Here is a 13730-nt window from a genome sequence, read left to right as displayed (position 1 = left end):
TCCTTCTACTGGCCAGTCTGCTTTGTTCGACCATCCTTGTTCAGATTTTTTAAAGGTGTATTTACAATTCGTGGCGAATGGCGATGTGATCAACTGTGTCGTCTCTCAGGCCTTGTCCACACGTAACCGGGTATTTTCAAAAACGAGTATTACCCCCTAGTTTGTTTTAAAAAATACTTCTGTCTACACGCAGCTGGTAAATCCGCCGGTGAGTGCGACTCCAAGCACGCCCAAACCATAATGGGCAGTGTTTTCCTGACGTAAAACCCATGCCAGCCAATCAGAATGAGCCCCCATCATGCAGCTGTGACGTTTGAGAACCGAAAAGTCTGTTTACTGGTGTCCACACGAAACCATGAAACTGGAGTTTTCCAAAATCTTCACTTTGGTCGGACTTTTCAGAAAACAGCGTTTTTAGTGACGTAAAGCTGCAGTTTGGTGTGGACGACAGGCATAAATGGTTTCCCAAATACCTGGCTACGTGTGGACATGGCCTCCATCTCCTGGACGCCTGAGGCTCCTCACCTCAGGTGCAGCCTCTTGATAATCAGCCCTTTAATTCCAACACCACTCAACCCAAACCATGCCTACTCCTTCCCCTACTATGGCAGAGGAACAGATCATAACACACTGTAAAAACGGAAAAGTTGTTTAAACATAAACTTTAAAGGCAACTGTCTGCACTGGATTTTTTAATTTTAGGGCAAACTGAAAATCTTGCGTTTAAACCAACAAATAAGTTTTTGTTGTGATAACTTATAATTCACATTTAATATAACTTAAACTTTTTGACTTCTTTTAAAAATCCAGGAAATGAAACATGTGAAGCTGTGATTTTTTGTTTGGAAATTTATGTCACACATCAAGACTCTTTCACCATCTATTAATTTCACGCAGTTCATATTCATCTCCACCCCATTGACCAGTTTTGTCATTTGACTGCAGAAATAGGAATCAAACACCATCTCTCCAGTTGAGAAACAATGACTCTACCACTGAGCCAAAGCCACTCCATTGATTTACAAACTACAAACTAAGGAAGTCATGATCAGTCGGCCAACTGTAAAACTACAGTTTCATTAGAAATGAGGATTTTCCCTTATATGTTAATAAAATCCACTCCTGAGTCATTTTATTCATGAGAACTGGGGAGATGGTGGCACATTTGGGGAACTAAAAATGTAGATGAAGACTCCTGTCAATTTGAGTTGGAGACTTTGTTCTTTGCTGAAGCATGCACAGTCGAACATGAAAAATATTAAGGTTGTATTCAACTTAGTAAATCACAGTTTTAAGTGTTTCATTAGCCCAGGGGTAAGGTGAAATAAAAACAATACTGGTAAATGTTCCCAAAAGAAACCAAAAACTTGAAACTTTAGCATTTTTACTCAATAAAAATGATAAAACAATATATTTTTTAAATACATCTGAGTCCCTTTTACCACTTAAGTTTGACTTCAAGTCTTTTCAAATGACTTCAAGAAGGCCAAACTTAAGTTGTGACGTAAATTTGAAGTTTGTGTTGATTTTGGCATCCTCCTACTTGACTTATTATATTGCAGTTCGCCGTTATGACTGGTGCTGACCCTTCACCAGTAGATTTAGACACTTAAAAGTTAAAGGATATCAATAAGAAGTTAATTCCAATCTGTTTCAAAAATGGCTTAAAAATTCACACTGGAGCTTTAATGTTGACAGAATTTTAAAAATTTCCCAGAATAATTATTCTCTGAGGACAGAGTCAAATTTCCTGAAAACATAATCACAAGCCAACACACATGGTTCTGCAGTTGGTGTTCATTACTGTAGGTTCATTACATTTAAGACAGTATTGGACTGTACATTGGTATTCTAAGGGTCCAACAACAGCGAGGACAACAACAACAACGTGCAGACTGTTGACTTCGAAGCAAACAAACTTTAACAACCCTCGCTTTTACAACCGTGGCTCAGTTATGCCAATTATCATGCTAAAACAATTAGAATATATGTAAATGCTTTGATTTAATTAATCCCATGACAGTTTCACTAATTAGCGGGTAATCCCACACTCCTCATGCTCCATATTTAAGACTTACCCACTCAGTCCAGATATGGGGACAGCAGACACCACAGAGTAAAATCTGTAGGAATAATTATTACTTTAAGTTGATGATTTTTTTTTTAAACTGGATTGGACTAATTAATGATGATGATGTGTTTCTGACAGTGCAAAGGAGCATTCGCAGACAAAGTCTTCCAGGATTCAGACAAACCAACAAGGATCTTGTTGATGTTAATCAAAAGAAACAGACTTTCATTTACAGTTGTAATTAAGAGAGTGATAATTGTAGGGAGCCAGTTCTCTGGTGGTTTATGATTGACTTAAAAAAGGAAAGGAATTGTGTTTGGCGCTTCACAAGAAGAATTCGTTTTTAACGTGGAGAAACTCAAAAGTCAGAACATGATTTCAGATTAAAAAAGAAAAGCTGCATCTAAAGATGTTTTTTCATGTCTTTGATCTTTGAATCAAATACTTATCACTTTTTTCATATTATTACACTGACAGATGATGCAGAGACATTTTTTAAAGCACTTAAAGCAAAACACTTTTTATGATTATCAACATCAAATATGCTCAAAATGTTTTAATCCTGCGAGGTAAAAGTGGTTTGCAATATGTTTAAAAAAAGTTACAAAGCCTCTTTGGATCTCCTTCACTACACAGGCTACGTTCACATACAGTCATTGACCCTTATATATTTGGCTTTTGTCTTAAAGCTCCTGTAGGAAGTTTTTAGCTTGCTATGAAACAAACTGAATCTAATATTGATGTCTCATGGTGACCTTCAAAAGCAAATGAGAACAGTAACTTGAAAATTAATCGTCCTATGTTTTTTTTTTTAATCTAAAACTGTGGCAAGGGGGTAGGTGTCAGACAAAGAGAGAAATCTATGTTTTTTAAAAGTCAAACTATGACTTAAATTGACAAATCTAAGCATTCCACAGAAATTTATGGGGACATATTAGGGACACAAGCCTCAATAGTTTGGGGCATACATATTCTGTAAAATATTAACATTTTCAGCAGTTGACCTACAGTATCAGAAAGGATAATTGTTTTTTGTTTTAAATAAGTAATGGGAGAAAAAAGGATTTCTTCAGATCAAAATTCTTTCCAAATACTTTGGTTAATAGCAAAATACCCAGTCTCCATGTGGGGCCAATTTTACATTTAAAAGCAAATATAATTGGTTTATAATGAAAAAATGGACTTTGAGTGCCTGCTCAAGCATGTTTACACTCCTCAAGCCATCGAGTAATTTGTCCAGTAAAAGAGACCTGAGCTCACAACAGGACATTGCCATGAGCTGGAAAATGAGGAAAATGCAGTGAAACCAAAACTGTGACAGAAGCACTCATAATTAACCATTGTGCAATTTAACAGCATTAAGCCATTAGAAATGATATGCCAAAAATACACAAGGGAAAAAAAGAGGCCAGGTGAATACTTCATTCTGATTGGCTGCAGGGTATGCATAACATTTGTTTACCTTTGCAATTAACATGTCATCTATGTGTCAGCCTGTATTTATCATAAAATCCAACTAGCTGTTTTAGGACAAATCTTGGGGGTTTGGCCTTTACTAAACTTCCAGTGTTGGTTATTATTACAACCAAACAGTGATTTCTGTCCAGAGATGTACAGCCAATATATTCAAACACTACTCTCCAAATCGACTCCTACAGCTAATACCAGCAGAAATGCTACAAAACAAAACCAGAGCACTTCCTACACCAGAAAACAAACGCTTGCCTACAGATTCTGCATCCATATGCAGATTCATTTTTAAGAGATTAGCCTAAATCTAAAATGAAGGAGACACAGTCACAGCCTCCCAGTCCCTTCATATGTTATGCAACCTGATAACCGACCTACAGCGAACTGCCTCCCTGAAGGACTTCAGCACTGCTTTATCATTTAAAGCATTAGATAAATATGAAAACTGTATGACCAAGAAGCAGCTGAAAGGGACATTAGTTTCTATGAAAAAAACAATAAAATTAAGTCAATTTATGTGAAAAGAAACAAAAAGTAGACTTTATTGAAAAAAGACTGCATATTAGGCCAGAACAAAGTCATTCGGAAACCCCTTTTTTTCGGCTTCCTGCGCATCCTAACATGCTAAAGATGAGTGTACTAATGCTCCTATCCATAGCTAACTAAAAAAAAAAATGCACTAATCACGAACAAAAGATATCACCAAAATATGATGAATTGATAGAAAAAGAGGCTTTAATGTGTAGTAAAATTAGCTAACAGCCTTTGGTCAGTCTTACTCACCAGAGCAAAACCACAAGGATCAGCAACCAAGTTAGCATTAGCCTGTGCAGTTATCAACTTCTTGGCCTCTTACTTTTTTCCATAGGCCAGTTCATTTATCCAAACTGAGCTAAAACAGCATTATTTGACTGTTAGCGAGTAATTTCATTGACAAAGAGCAACGCTAGCAGCAGTTTTGGCAGAGCTAGCATAAACATTGAGCTGTAGCTTGTTAGCAGAAGAAAAAGAGAGACTCACCAAAGGCTGCTTTGCTTTTCTGTTTTCCTTAGCAACAATTTATGACTGCAGATGGTTTTTAGCATCTCTTACAAGTTTCTACTCATCATTTTATCTGTTTAGTCAAAAAAAAAAACACAGGTTAATCAATAAAAAAGTGAGTCAGGTGAGGTGTTGTACTTTGTGGTTAGGGGAGAAAGATACAGAGCCCAAATGATGGGTAAATGCTAACGTTTGTGCATGATAGCTAGATGTGCAAACAACAAGTTTTTGTTTTCTAAAATGTTGACAATAGCCTGTGTAATAGTGATTCTGTGTGCTGTGATAATATTGTTGTTTCTTCCTCCCAGAAAGGCCCAAAATAGACTCATTTATTGGATACTGGATATTTTTGGATGTAGGGAGTGTTAATAACAGCACAGCTTGGTTGTTGTTTGCCTGCTCGTGTTCATAAACTGTGCCCTCCATTAATGTTTCTCTCAAGTGTCTCCCCTATATATCCATCCTTCATGCTGTTTGTTGTTTATGCATTATGCCTCTGCTAGTTCCTCTTCCAGACTGTTTGTGTGATGGGTGTCTAATCTAGCTGGAGAGATGCCAAAGTGAGCTTTATTTATTTAACTACAAATTTCCACATGTTTGAACTGGATTTAAATGTCAAGAGAAGTGAGACTACATCTAGAGGAGGAAAAACTTTGTTTAAGAGCTAACAATTTTGGTAAATTGCTCTTTGCACAGGCTAATGTCATTTCCAAACAGTGCAGCGAACTGTGTTACTGTGGCTCGCTGGCTTATTTAAAATTCTGTGTTATGTTGGATCAAATGAGGATAACAATGAAGGAAAGACTTGGCTCTTGAAGCTACAGACTTATCACTTCTAGGATTAAAACTCAGCTCCACACCACAAGTGAGACAGCAAAGGAAGATACACTCACCTTCTGAAATTAGACATGTCACTTTGGACTTTATATAAGCCCACTAACGGGGCAGAGGCAGGCGCTCAGACAGAAAATAGGACAGTATACCCTCATTGTTTGGTGTCTGGCAAGGGATCAATTTCAAGTATGTGATTCATTGTGACCCAAAGGTCCGGGGTGTCTGATTGCAGCAAATTACAGATTAAAGGGCCCTTCATACTGTTACACAAGTACTCCCAGCACACAGACTGCTCTCTGTGATGACACATGATGTGTGTGTTTGGGATGTAGCATGTTCAGGGATGAGTGTTGTGTGTGCTGTGGGCTGCGTTCTTCCCATGTGGTATTTGTTTTAAACAGAATGAGTTCATGAAGAGGATTGAGAAAAGTGTGAAAATCAACACACAGATTCGGCTTCCCAGCAGCAGAGGAGCAATATTGGGGGAATTATTGTGATTCTGAGCCACACTTCTCCATCGCGGCACTCCAAAATGCTAATGTCATTTTAAAGAAATATGAAGCCTCAGCCGGTTTTTACCTTGGACGGTCCCTTGGAGCAGTAGATGGATGGCTCCTCTCAGACTTTCCTGGCACATGACCTTGAGTGCTTTATTAATTTCCTTATTTTTTTAGGGCAACACCTCAGGCTATCCACCTAAAAGATGAGTCAGGGGATCACTTGAGGCAAAAGATCTCAAATTAGACAATTTCCGCTTAAAAAGCCTCCAACTGTTCATTAACTATTTCAATTAAAATTCCTGTTAAAGAATGATTAAATTAAAATGATCAAATTAGCTTTTGTTTTATGTGTAAGCTACGCTTTTCAATTATTCAAAGGACTTTAATTATTTAAGGTTTTAGTGACAGGGGTCTGGTTAACCTCCAATCATATCCGGATTGATTTAACACAGAAATGCACTAATTTCACTCTTGTTAACACCAAATGACATATTCAGCACATCAAAATGATTCAAAACGAACCTTTGCTGACATTGATAGGCTTTAAAAACTGTTTTTACTTTACACTCACTTACCTTTAACCACTTCAATTAAAAGCCGCATTAATGCAGATAATAAACTCATCTGCAACAGTTAAACTCTCCCTGAAGGGCAAAAACTGGCATCATTTGTGGGGAACATTTGACAGACGTCTGTCACGTCTTTCAGTCGGGGAGTGAAGTGACCAAAGACTCAAAGCTGACACACTGACTCATTGTGTTTCGAATTGCTTTGCACTCAATGTGTCATTCTTGGAAAGGTGTGAATACGGCTGCATATATCATCTGAATTGTGCTCATCTAAAATGAAAGATGAAGCCAGAAAAATCCTTCTCTGAGTGATATACTGCACATTTATTCATTTAATCTCCAGACGTTCACATAAAAGGCGACAGACGGCGGTTTAAGGCCTTATTCGTTTCCTCTGTAATATATTTTATGGGTGTAAAAAGCAGTTTAGAGTCACTCAGTCAAGTTTCTGGAGTTAAGAGTCATAAATAAACAAGTTCCTGTATACTGATACTGACAGAAACACCTTATAAAAAATGTTCTACAAACCTGTCATTGTTCTTATACAACCCTTTGGAAAAAAGAAAACAAGAGCCTCGTTCTGTCAACGACTTGAAATTTCTCCAACATAACAGTTTTTCTAGTCTTGGCAAGTTCCCTGCACTGCACAGGGTCAGGGTTATTTATCAAGATGATTGCTATACACTAAGAACGCCTCTGTCTCCGGTCTTACGTGAAACACATAATATAAAAAAAAGGCAAAGCTATTTCAGAAGCACCAAGATGGTGAGATATGAGACCATTTTGTCAATAACAAGTTAGAAGAGGAAATAAAGGATATTTTTGATTGAAGAGGTGTTACGGGTAAAAATCACAACTCACCATTTCTGTATACACAAACAGAAAAGCTGAAGAGTCATCTGTTGTAACATTTTCAAGAACCTGGCCTTGAATAAGCTACAGAACATCCATTATCTGATACAAGGTGTGTTGACTGTACGAAGGAGCATCATTCAATAACAACTGACAGTTGAACTTGTAATTACAGCTGTACAGGTTTGCAGGTCATGTCACAGACTGACATGTAATGTAGAATTATGTTGTGACCATAGAATGTATGTAGAGAGGATAGTGTGGCTCCGCCATTTATCATTGTACAGTTTTGAAGCCAAAATACCCCCATCACAGGCGCAGCCATTGGTAGCAGTTGTGCAGCCAGAGTCTGCGCAGTAGAGACTGTGAGGGATTCTGGGAAAATCTGAGTGGAGCCGAGTGACAAAAATAATAAATATGATTTTTCTTTCAAGAGTCTAATCACTTCTTGACTCTACCTCCTGACATATTTTGCAGTCCCCGAAAAAAATACACAAGAACGGCAGCTGTCAATCATCGTTAAACGTGACGTAAAACCTCGTTTTTAACCTTGTATAACTAGTGAAAATGAAACAATTCAGAAAAAAGAAGACTTGAATTCAAGGCAGCCAGATATCTTCAAACCACCACAGCAATCTGATGTAAGAAACATTTCTACGAGGTGTATGATTTTTTTAAAGTTTGACCACAGCTCATCTGGAATAGCTGGAAAGCCAAAATTTTTAACCTATACTGCAGCCAGCCACCAGGGGGAGCAGCTTTTGTGCCGACCTCACTCTGACCTGATCAAGAGGACGTCCATGTTTTTTACAGTCTGTGGTCATGACTAACACAGCTTGAGATTTGAGATGTAGATAGTGATCGGCAAATGATACCGAAGCTTTGGAGCGTGGGTCACTCCTCTTAAAGTGGAGAGTTTTGAAACTTGTAACAAAACACCACTGTCACGTGACTGATGATCTATGAGGCTTTGACTGTCATGGCTGCTTCTCCAGTGCTCTAAGACATGTCCGTAATGTGTAACGTTAGTAAATGCTGGTTATGTCCTGCCAGTCATCTACCAAGCAGAGCTAACGTAACCTCACTCTTCATTTTTATTGATAGACTCTCAAGTTTGAACAGATCACTGTAAATTAACTGCTGACTGTGGGTTGGAACGAATATTAACACAAACAGTTTAGCTCTTTTAGTGTTTAGCTTGTGCTCTATCACTCTCCCTTTTAGCTTTCTTCTGCTCCTCTGTCCTTTTTCTGTCTGACAGTTAGGCTCCAGTGTCCACCATCACTACAAAACAAATCCAAGAAATCATTTTCAGCAGAGGGAAACAGCTGTTTCTACTCACTACTGGACTTTGTCAGCTGGCGTGGTGTTGTCATAAAGACTCTGAGGTACTGTAAATTAATCCAGTCCTGCTCGACCCAATCAGGAAGCTAGGAAGTAGCATTTTGAAATATCCTATATTGGTGCTGATAATCTCATTTTGAAGAGTGGATTACAATCAGGCATATATCTACAAGGGAGACTTTTTCAGAATCACTTTGAATCACAGCCCCTACAAGCTTCATACAACCCATCATCATATGATGAGCAGAAAAATAACGTGTAGTACATCAGGGCATCTCAGACATATCAGCCCATGACCTGCAAAAATGTGCTGACAGAAAGCAGCAACGCCCTGCCATGCCAGTACAACAATCTAAAAACAAACAAAAAGGGCATCAGATACTCAATTAAGCTGACTAGACTACCTTTGTGCACACGTTTCTGTTTTTCCTTAATTCATCTGTTGACACTGATACCTTTGTCATTCTGTCTTAGTCATCGTCACTAGTTTTGTTGATTTTGTTTTCAATAATGGATGAAATTTTGCGTTTGTGACAAAGATGACCTTGACAATAAATTCACTAAACTTTTCAAGATAAATTTTGCAGGGACAGAAAAAATGAATAAATTAAGAACCTACCTTTAAAAAAAAAAAAAAAAAAAAAAAAAGTTGAAAATGTTGAAACAGAATTTGATGGCTACACAAAATATTAAATGTTGAAACTTACACATTTTATAATTTAATACAAAAATAAGCTTTTTTTAAACAGAATTTAATGCTAGCAAAACATAAAAAAAACATTGTAATGCTGATTTACTTTCACAGGTAGAGTATGTTCAATAGAGCTGTCAATTATGATGTTATGAACTTTTTTCTAGGATCATAAAACTAATTGAAACCACACCTTTCAAAGAAATTAACACAAAATCAACAAACTGTTGTAAATTTATTCCAATTTTGTCCAATTATAAAAATATCTAAAAGTTTTGGCTTCACTTTTGGGAGCTGTTGTATCGTCCAATTTTTATATTATATCATCACTAAGCACAATCCAAGCTAACATAACCATCATTGGTATGGGTGATATTAAGCCATAAACCAAAGTTCTGGCTGTTCAGTGTTTTGACATCATGATGCTGATGTTTGAATCAATATTAGTCCACCAAAGCATTTATCATTCATCCTGAAAGGACCGTGAAATGTTTTGGCAGTTTATTCGATAACTGTCGAGACATTTCACCTAAAAACTTAAATGTCAGCCTCACGCCAGCGCTGGCAGAAAAGTCAAGGAGACCCCGAAGGTTAGTGGAATAATTTATCTGAAAACCAACACGAGAAAAAAAGGTTTAAGTTCTTTCACAGAATATTTTGTGAAACATCATGAAAAACCTTTTCATAACTGCAAGACCATTTTCAATTTTATAGGCTAAGAAACAGTGCCTTCTACAGCCTTCAGTGTGCACTCTGTACCTGAGGTCATCTTTACACTAAGCAGACCTTGAAACATAAATTTCTATGCACAAAGTGGAAGTTTAGAGTGTCATTCATGAGCAAGAACTCCTGCTCCCTGTGTGCTCCGTCGACAGAGCGTGATAGAAGACCACCGCTCCCTCCCTCTTGACAATTTATTGAATCACTTCTTCTTTCCCTTCATACGCTGGGCCGGAGCTGCTTGCCTCAGCACATCACAGCCTCACACCTTGCCTGTCTGAGCATACTCCTGCCTTGGCAGCCTCTGACACACGCTGATGCTGTAATTAGGTGTAGGCGGTGCAGTGCCGACAGATATCATTGACTTTCAGGGGCTAATGACAGCAGGGCTACGAAGCTTGTCTGCAGAAAAGAAGGACGAATTTGCGATTTAAGTTCAGACAGCTTTATCCTCCACTGAACATTTACCGTGACAGTTTTCTGCCTTGGCTCTTGAGTTTGTTTGGATAAATGTATCTTTAATCTTTCACACGACGGCACTTAAACAAGGTGGTTAACTATCGAGTGTTCCCAGTTACCTGAGTGACCTTGAGGGGTCATAAAGCACACAGGAGACACCCTCATGCTCCTCTGTATTAAACATTCAATAACTCACTGCACAATTACCACAGGCTCCGACACTTCTCTGAATTTATGTGGCAGGTTTACCAGCGAAGTCACTGATTTGAGACCGCACCTCATTTTTCCTCTCTGGTCATTTGCCAGGTGAACTTATACCTGCTGTTGGAGTGAAATCCCAGTAGTGTGAGGATTATTGATGACCTGCTATTTATGAGGATGAAACTGGGCTGGTGGTACAAGGTCACTTCATGTTATATAAGATAGTGTGCCAAGAGATGGAGAAAGAGAAAACACTTTTTGCCTCCAATAAGAGAGCACAGCAGAGAAGGGGAAGTCAAATGTTCACTTTTGATGTAAGTTACATGAGTCAAACTGCTCAAAACCACACACAGACACACACAGTGGGAATTTTCCGGTGACGCAGAGTTAAATGTTAAGCTCGATTAGCGCTCTCGTAATATTTCTGCAACAGAAATGAGTCCTTCAAGAGCTTTCCTCTGAATCCACTGATCGGTTTTTGCCTCAACTCTGCAGACTAAACAGCTGGAAGTGCAAAGTGTGTCATCTGTTTTAATGAGCAGCACTTTGCACTGACACTTTAAGTGGGTTGCATTAATGTCTTCACAGCCCTATAATTAGCAAGGCACAGTTTCACAAAGCAGGTTATTAGGTACCGGCTGTACGAGCAACTGATAAGCTGACGTGATTTTGAGCATGAGCATCACCTGTTTAAAGGTCCCGCTTCCCTCTTTAACGACTATGAGTTAAAGAGGGAGAAAGGAAGAAGAAGAAAAAGACACTACAGTGACTCAAATGTCTTTCCTCAAGAAGGGCTGTGATAAACAGTAAATATGTTACTCTACATGTGTGCAGCTACATATTTCATGGTTAGTTGCTGATACACTTGTGCTGTTGGAGCAGATGTTGGAAGGAAATTCCACAAATCTACAGGTAGACTAGGTCACGTTTCAGAGAAAGTTAAGCAGCGTTTCCACCAAGCAGACCGGTTCAGTTTGTCTCGGTAGGGCACGCATTTTGTGGCGTTTCCACTGACTTATCCCGGGACAGATCCACAAAAACCAGGACGAGCCGGCCTACTTTTTTGGGACCCTTCCGTATGGGTGCCAGACTGAACTGATCCGCTCTCGGAAGGTGGAGCAACACACGGTAGACTGTTAATTGGTAAAAGGAATCGTCACTTACCCCGACGTTTTTCTTCTTCGTTGGATTTATTAGCTGGGTAAACTGTGTCGCGCTGCTACGGCGTCACGCTGTTGTTTAACAGCTGGGGCTTGCGGCATCCAGCTTACTCGCCGCCCACCACGAGAGGGCACAGTTTGCTGTGGAAACGCAAACGGGATCAGGCTTAACTGAACCAAATCGAGCCAAACCCTACTGAACCAACCCGGACTGCTTGGTGGCTTTAGTAATGTGTGAGTTCACATCTACACTGCAGCAACGGTTGACTTAACTCATTTAACTGAAACACTAAAAAGTTCAGAAAAAATGTTGAGGTTCCCTTTCAAATGTCTACAGCAGGTCTTCCAATGGAGAAACCATTGGCAGTGGAGAAAATATGATATTGGGTCCTCTTAAGCAGCTTATACCCATCCAGTGGGGAAAATAAACAAAGATGTTCCGTAGGATTGCCATTCACGAGCACCTGAGATCACATGCCCTGTGTCTGTGTTTGTCTTGTGGTGAAAAGAACACATGACCTCCAAATTTGGTAAATTTGTGGAGAAAACACAAACAGTTGTATTCCATTAGAGAAAATATCATAATTTAGCTAACAAAGTAGCCCTTTAGGAGAGGAAATAATTCTTAAAAGTTCCCTACACAGAACAGTGAAATGCCCAAAACGACAGGTCTTCCAGTGGAGAAAACTGAAAAATGACTCTTAAGTGGAGAAAATGTGATATAGTGCTCTCTTTAGCTGACATAAAAGTCATACATCGTAATCTCAGTAAAGTGAACGTTTCTACACTGAGAAGTCTTCTCTTCATCACTGTTAATATCAGTCCGTGGTAGCCAGTGCTTTGTTTTATGGTGCAGTCTGCTGGGGAAATAGTTTAAAGCAGAAGGACAAGAGGCGACTGGAAAAACTGGTGAAGAGAGCTAGCTCTGTGGTTGGATCCAGTTTGGACTCACTGGAGGCTGTGGTGGAAAGGTATACACAGAAGAAAGTGGAGGCCATCATCCGTCACTCTGATCACCCACTTCACAACATCATAGTCCGGAGGATCAGCAGCAGGGGACGCCTTACCTCTGTGCGCTGCAGGACCGAGAGGTTCCGAAGATCATTCCTCCCTGCAGCCATCAGAGTGTACAATTCTCTGCTTGGAAGAGTGCCCAAACAACTTGAATTTCCCTCCGGGGATTAATAAAGTATGACTTATCTTATCTTATCTTATCTTAATGGGCCAAATATGCATTCAGAAGGGCAGACGCAGCAAATGAAAAGCTAACAGGAAATTAAAAAAGGCCACATGAAGTCAAACGTCAGGGCAAACTGTTTACCTCGTCTAATGAGACGATTTATTATGACATCAACCCCTATCTATGGTCTTAACTTGATAAGATTATCTCCTACATTGCAGGTGTGGCTGGCGCAGAAAACTAAATGTTTAATGTCTTTTTTAGTTTGCATTAAAGATGATTGTTCAACTATTTGAAATGTAACAGTGCCTACTGTTAGCCTAAAAAAGAACAAGGCCTGTTTATTGCTTTCTTCCATGATTCATGATTATTTCTGTCAGTTTAAGCCTCTGAGGTCTAGGAGGCGCTATAGAGTTCCTCTGGCCAAAGGTCTTTAAGAAAAATCTTTTATACGCAATGCAATCTTAAATATGATTAGGTAACAAATCCACAAAAATGACCTGAACTGTTTTAATGCTATGTTTTATTTATTTAACTAGATCTTGTTTTATCTCTACTTTTATAATGTGTCTAATATATGTTTTTCTTTGAATTAAATTTTTTTGAAATTTAGTGCTGTCTGTCTCTTGTGCCGGTGA

The sequence above is a fragment of the Halichoeres trimaculatus genome, unplaced genomic scaffold (genome assembly GCF_033239565.1).
Source record: "Halichoeres trimaculatus isolate MK-OKI-2021-1 unplaced genomic scaffold, fHalTri1.1 fHalTri1_scaffold_18, whole genome shotgun sequence".
NCBI classification, from domain to species: Eukaryota; Metazoa; Chordata; class Actinopteri; order Labriformes; family Labridae; genus Halichoeres; species Halichoeres trimaculatus.
This window is presented reverse-complemented; position numbering follows the sequence as displayed.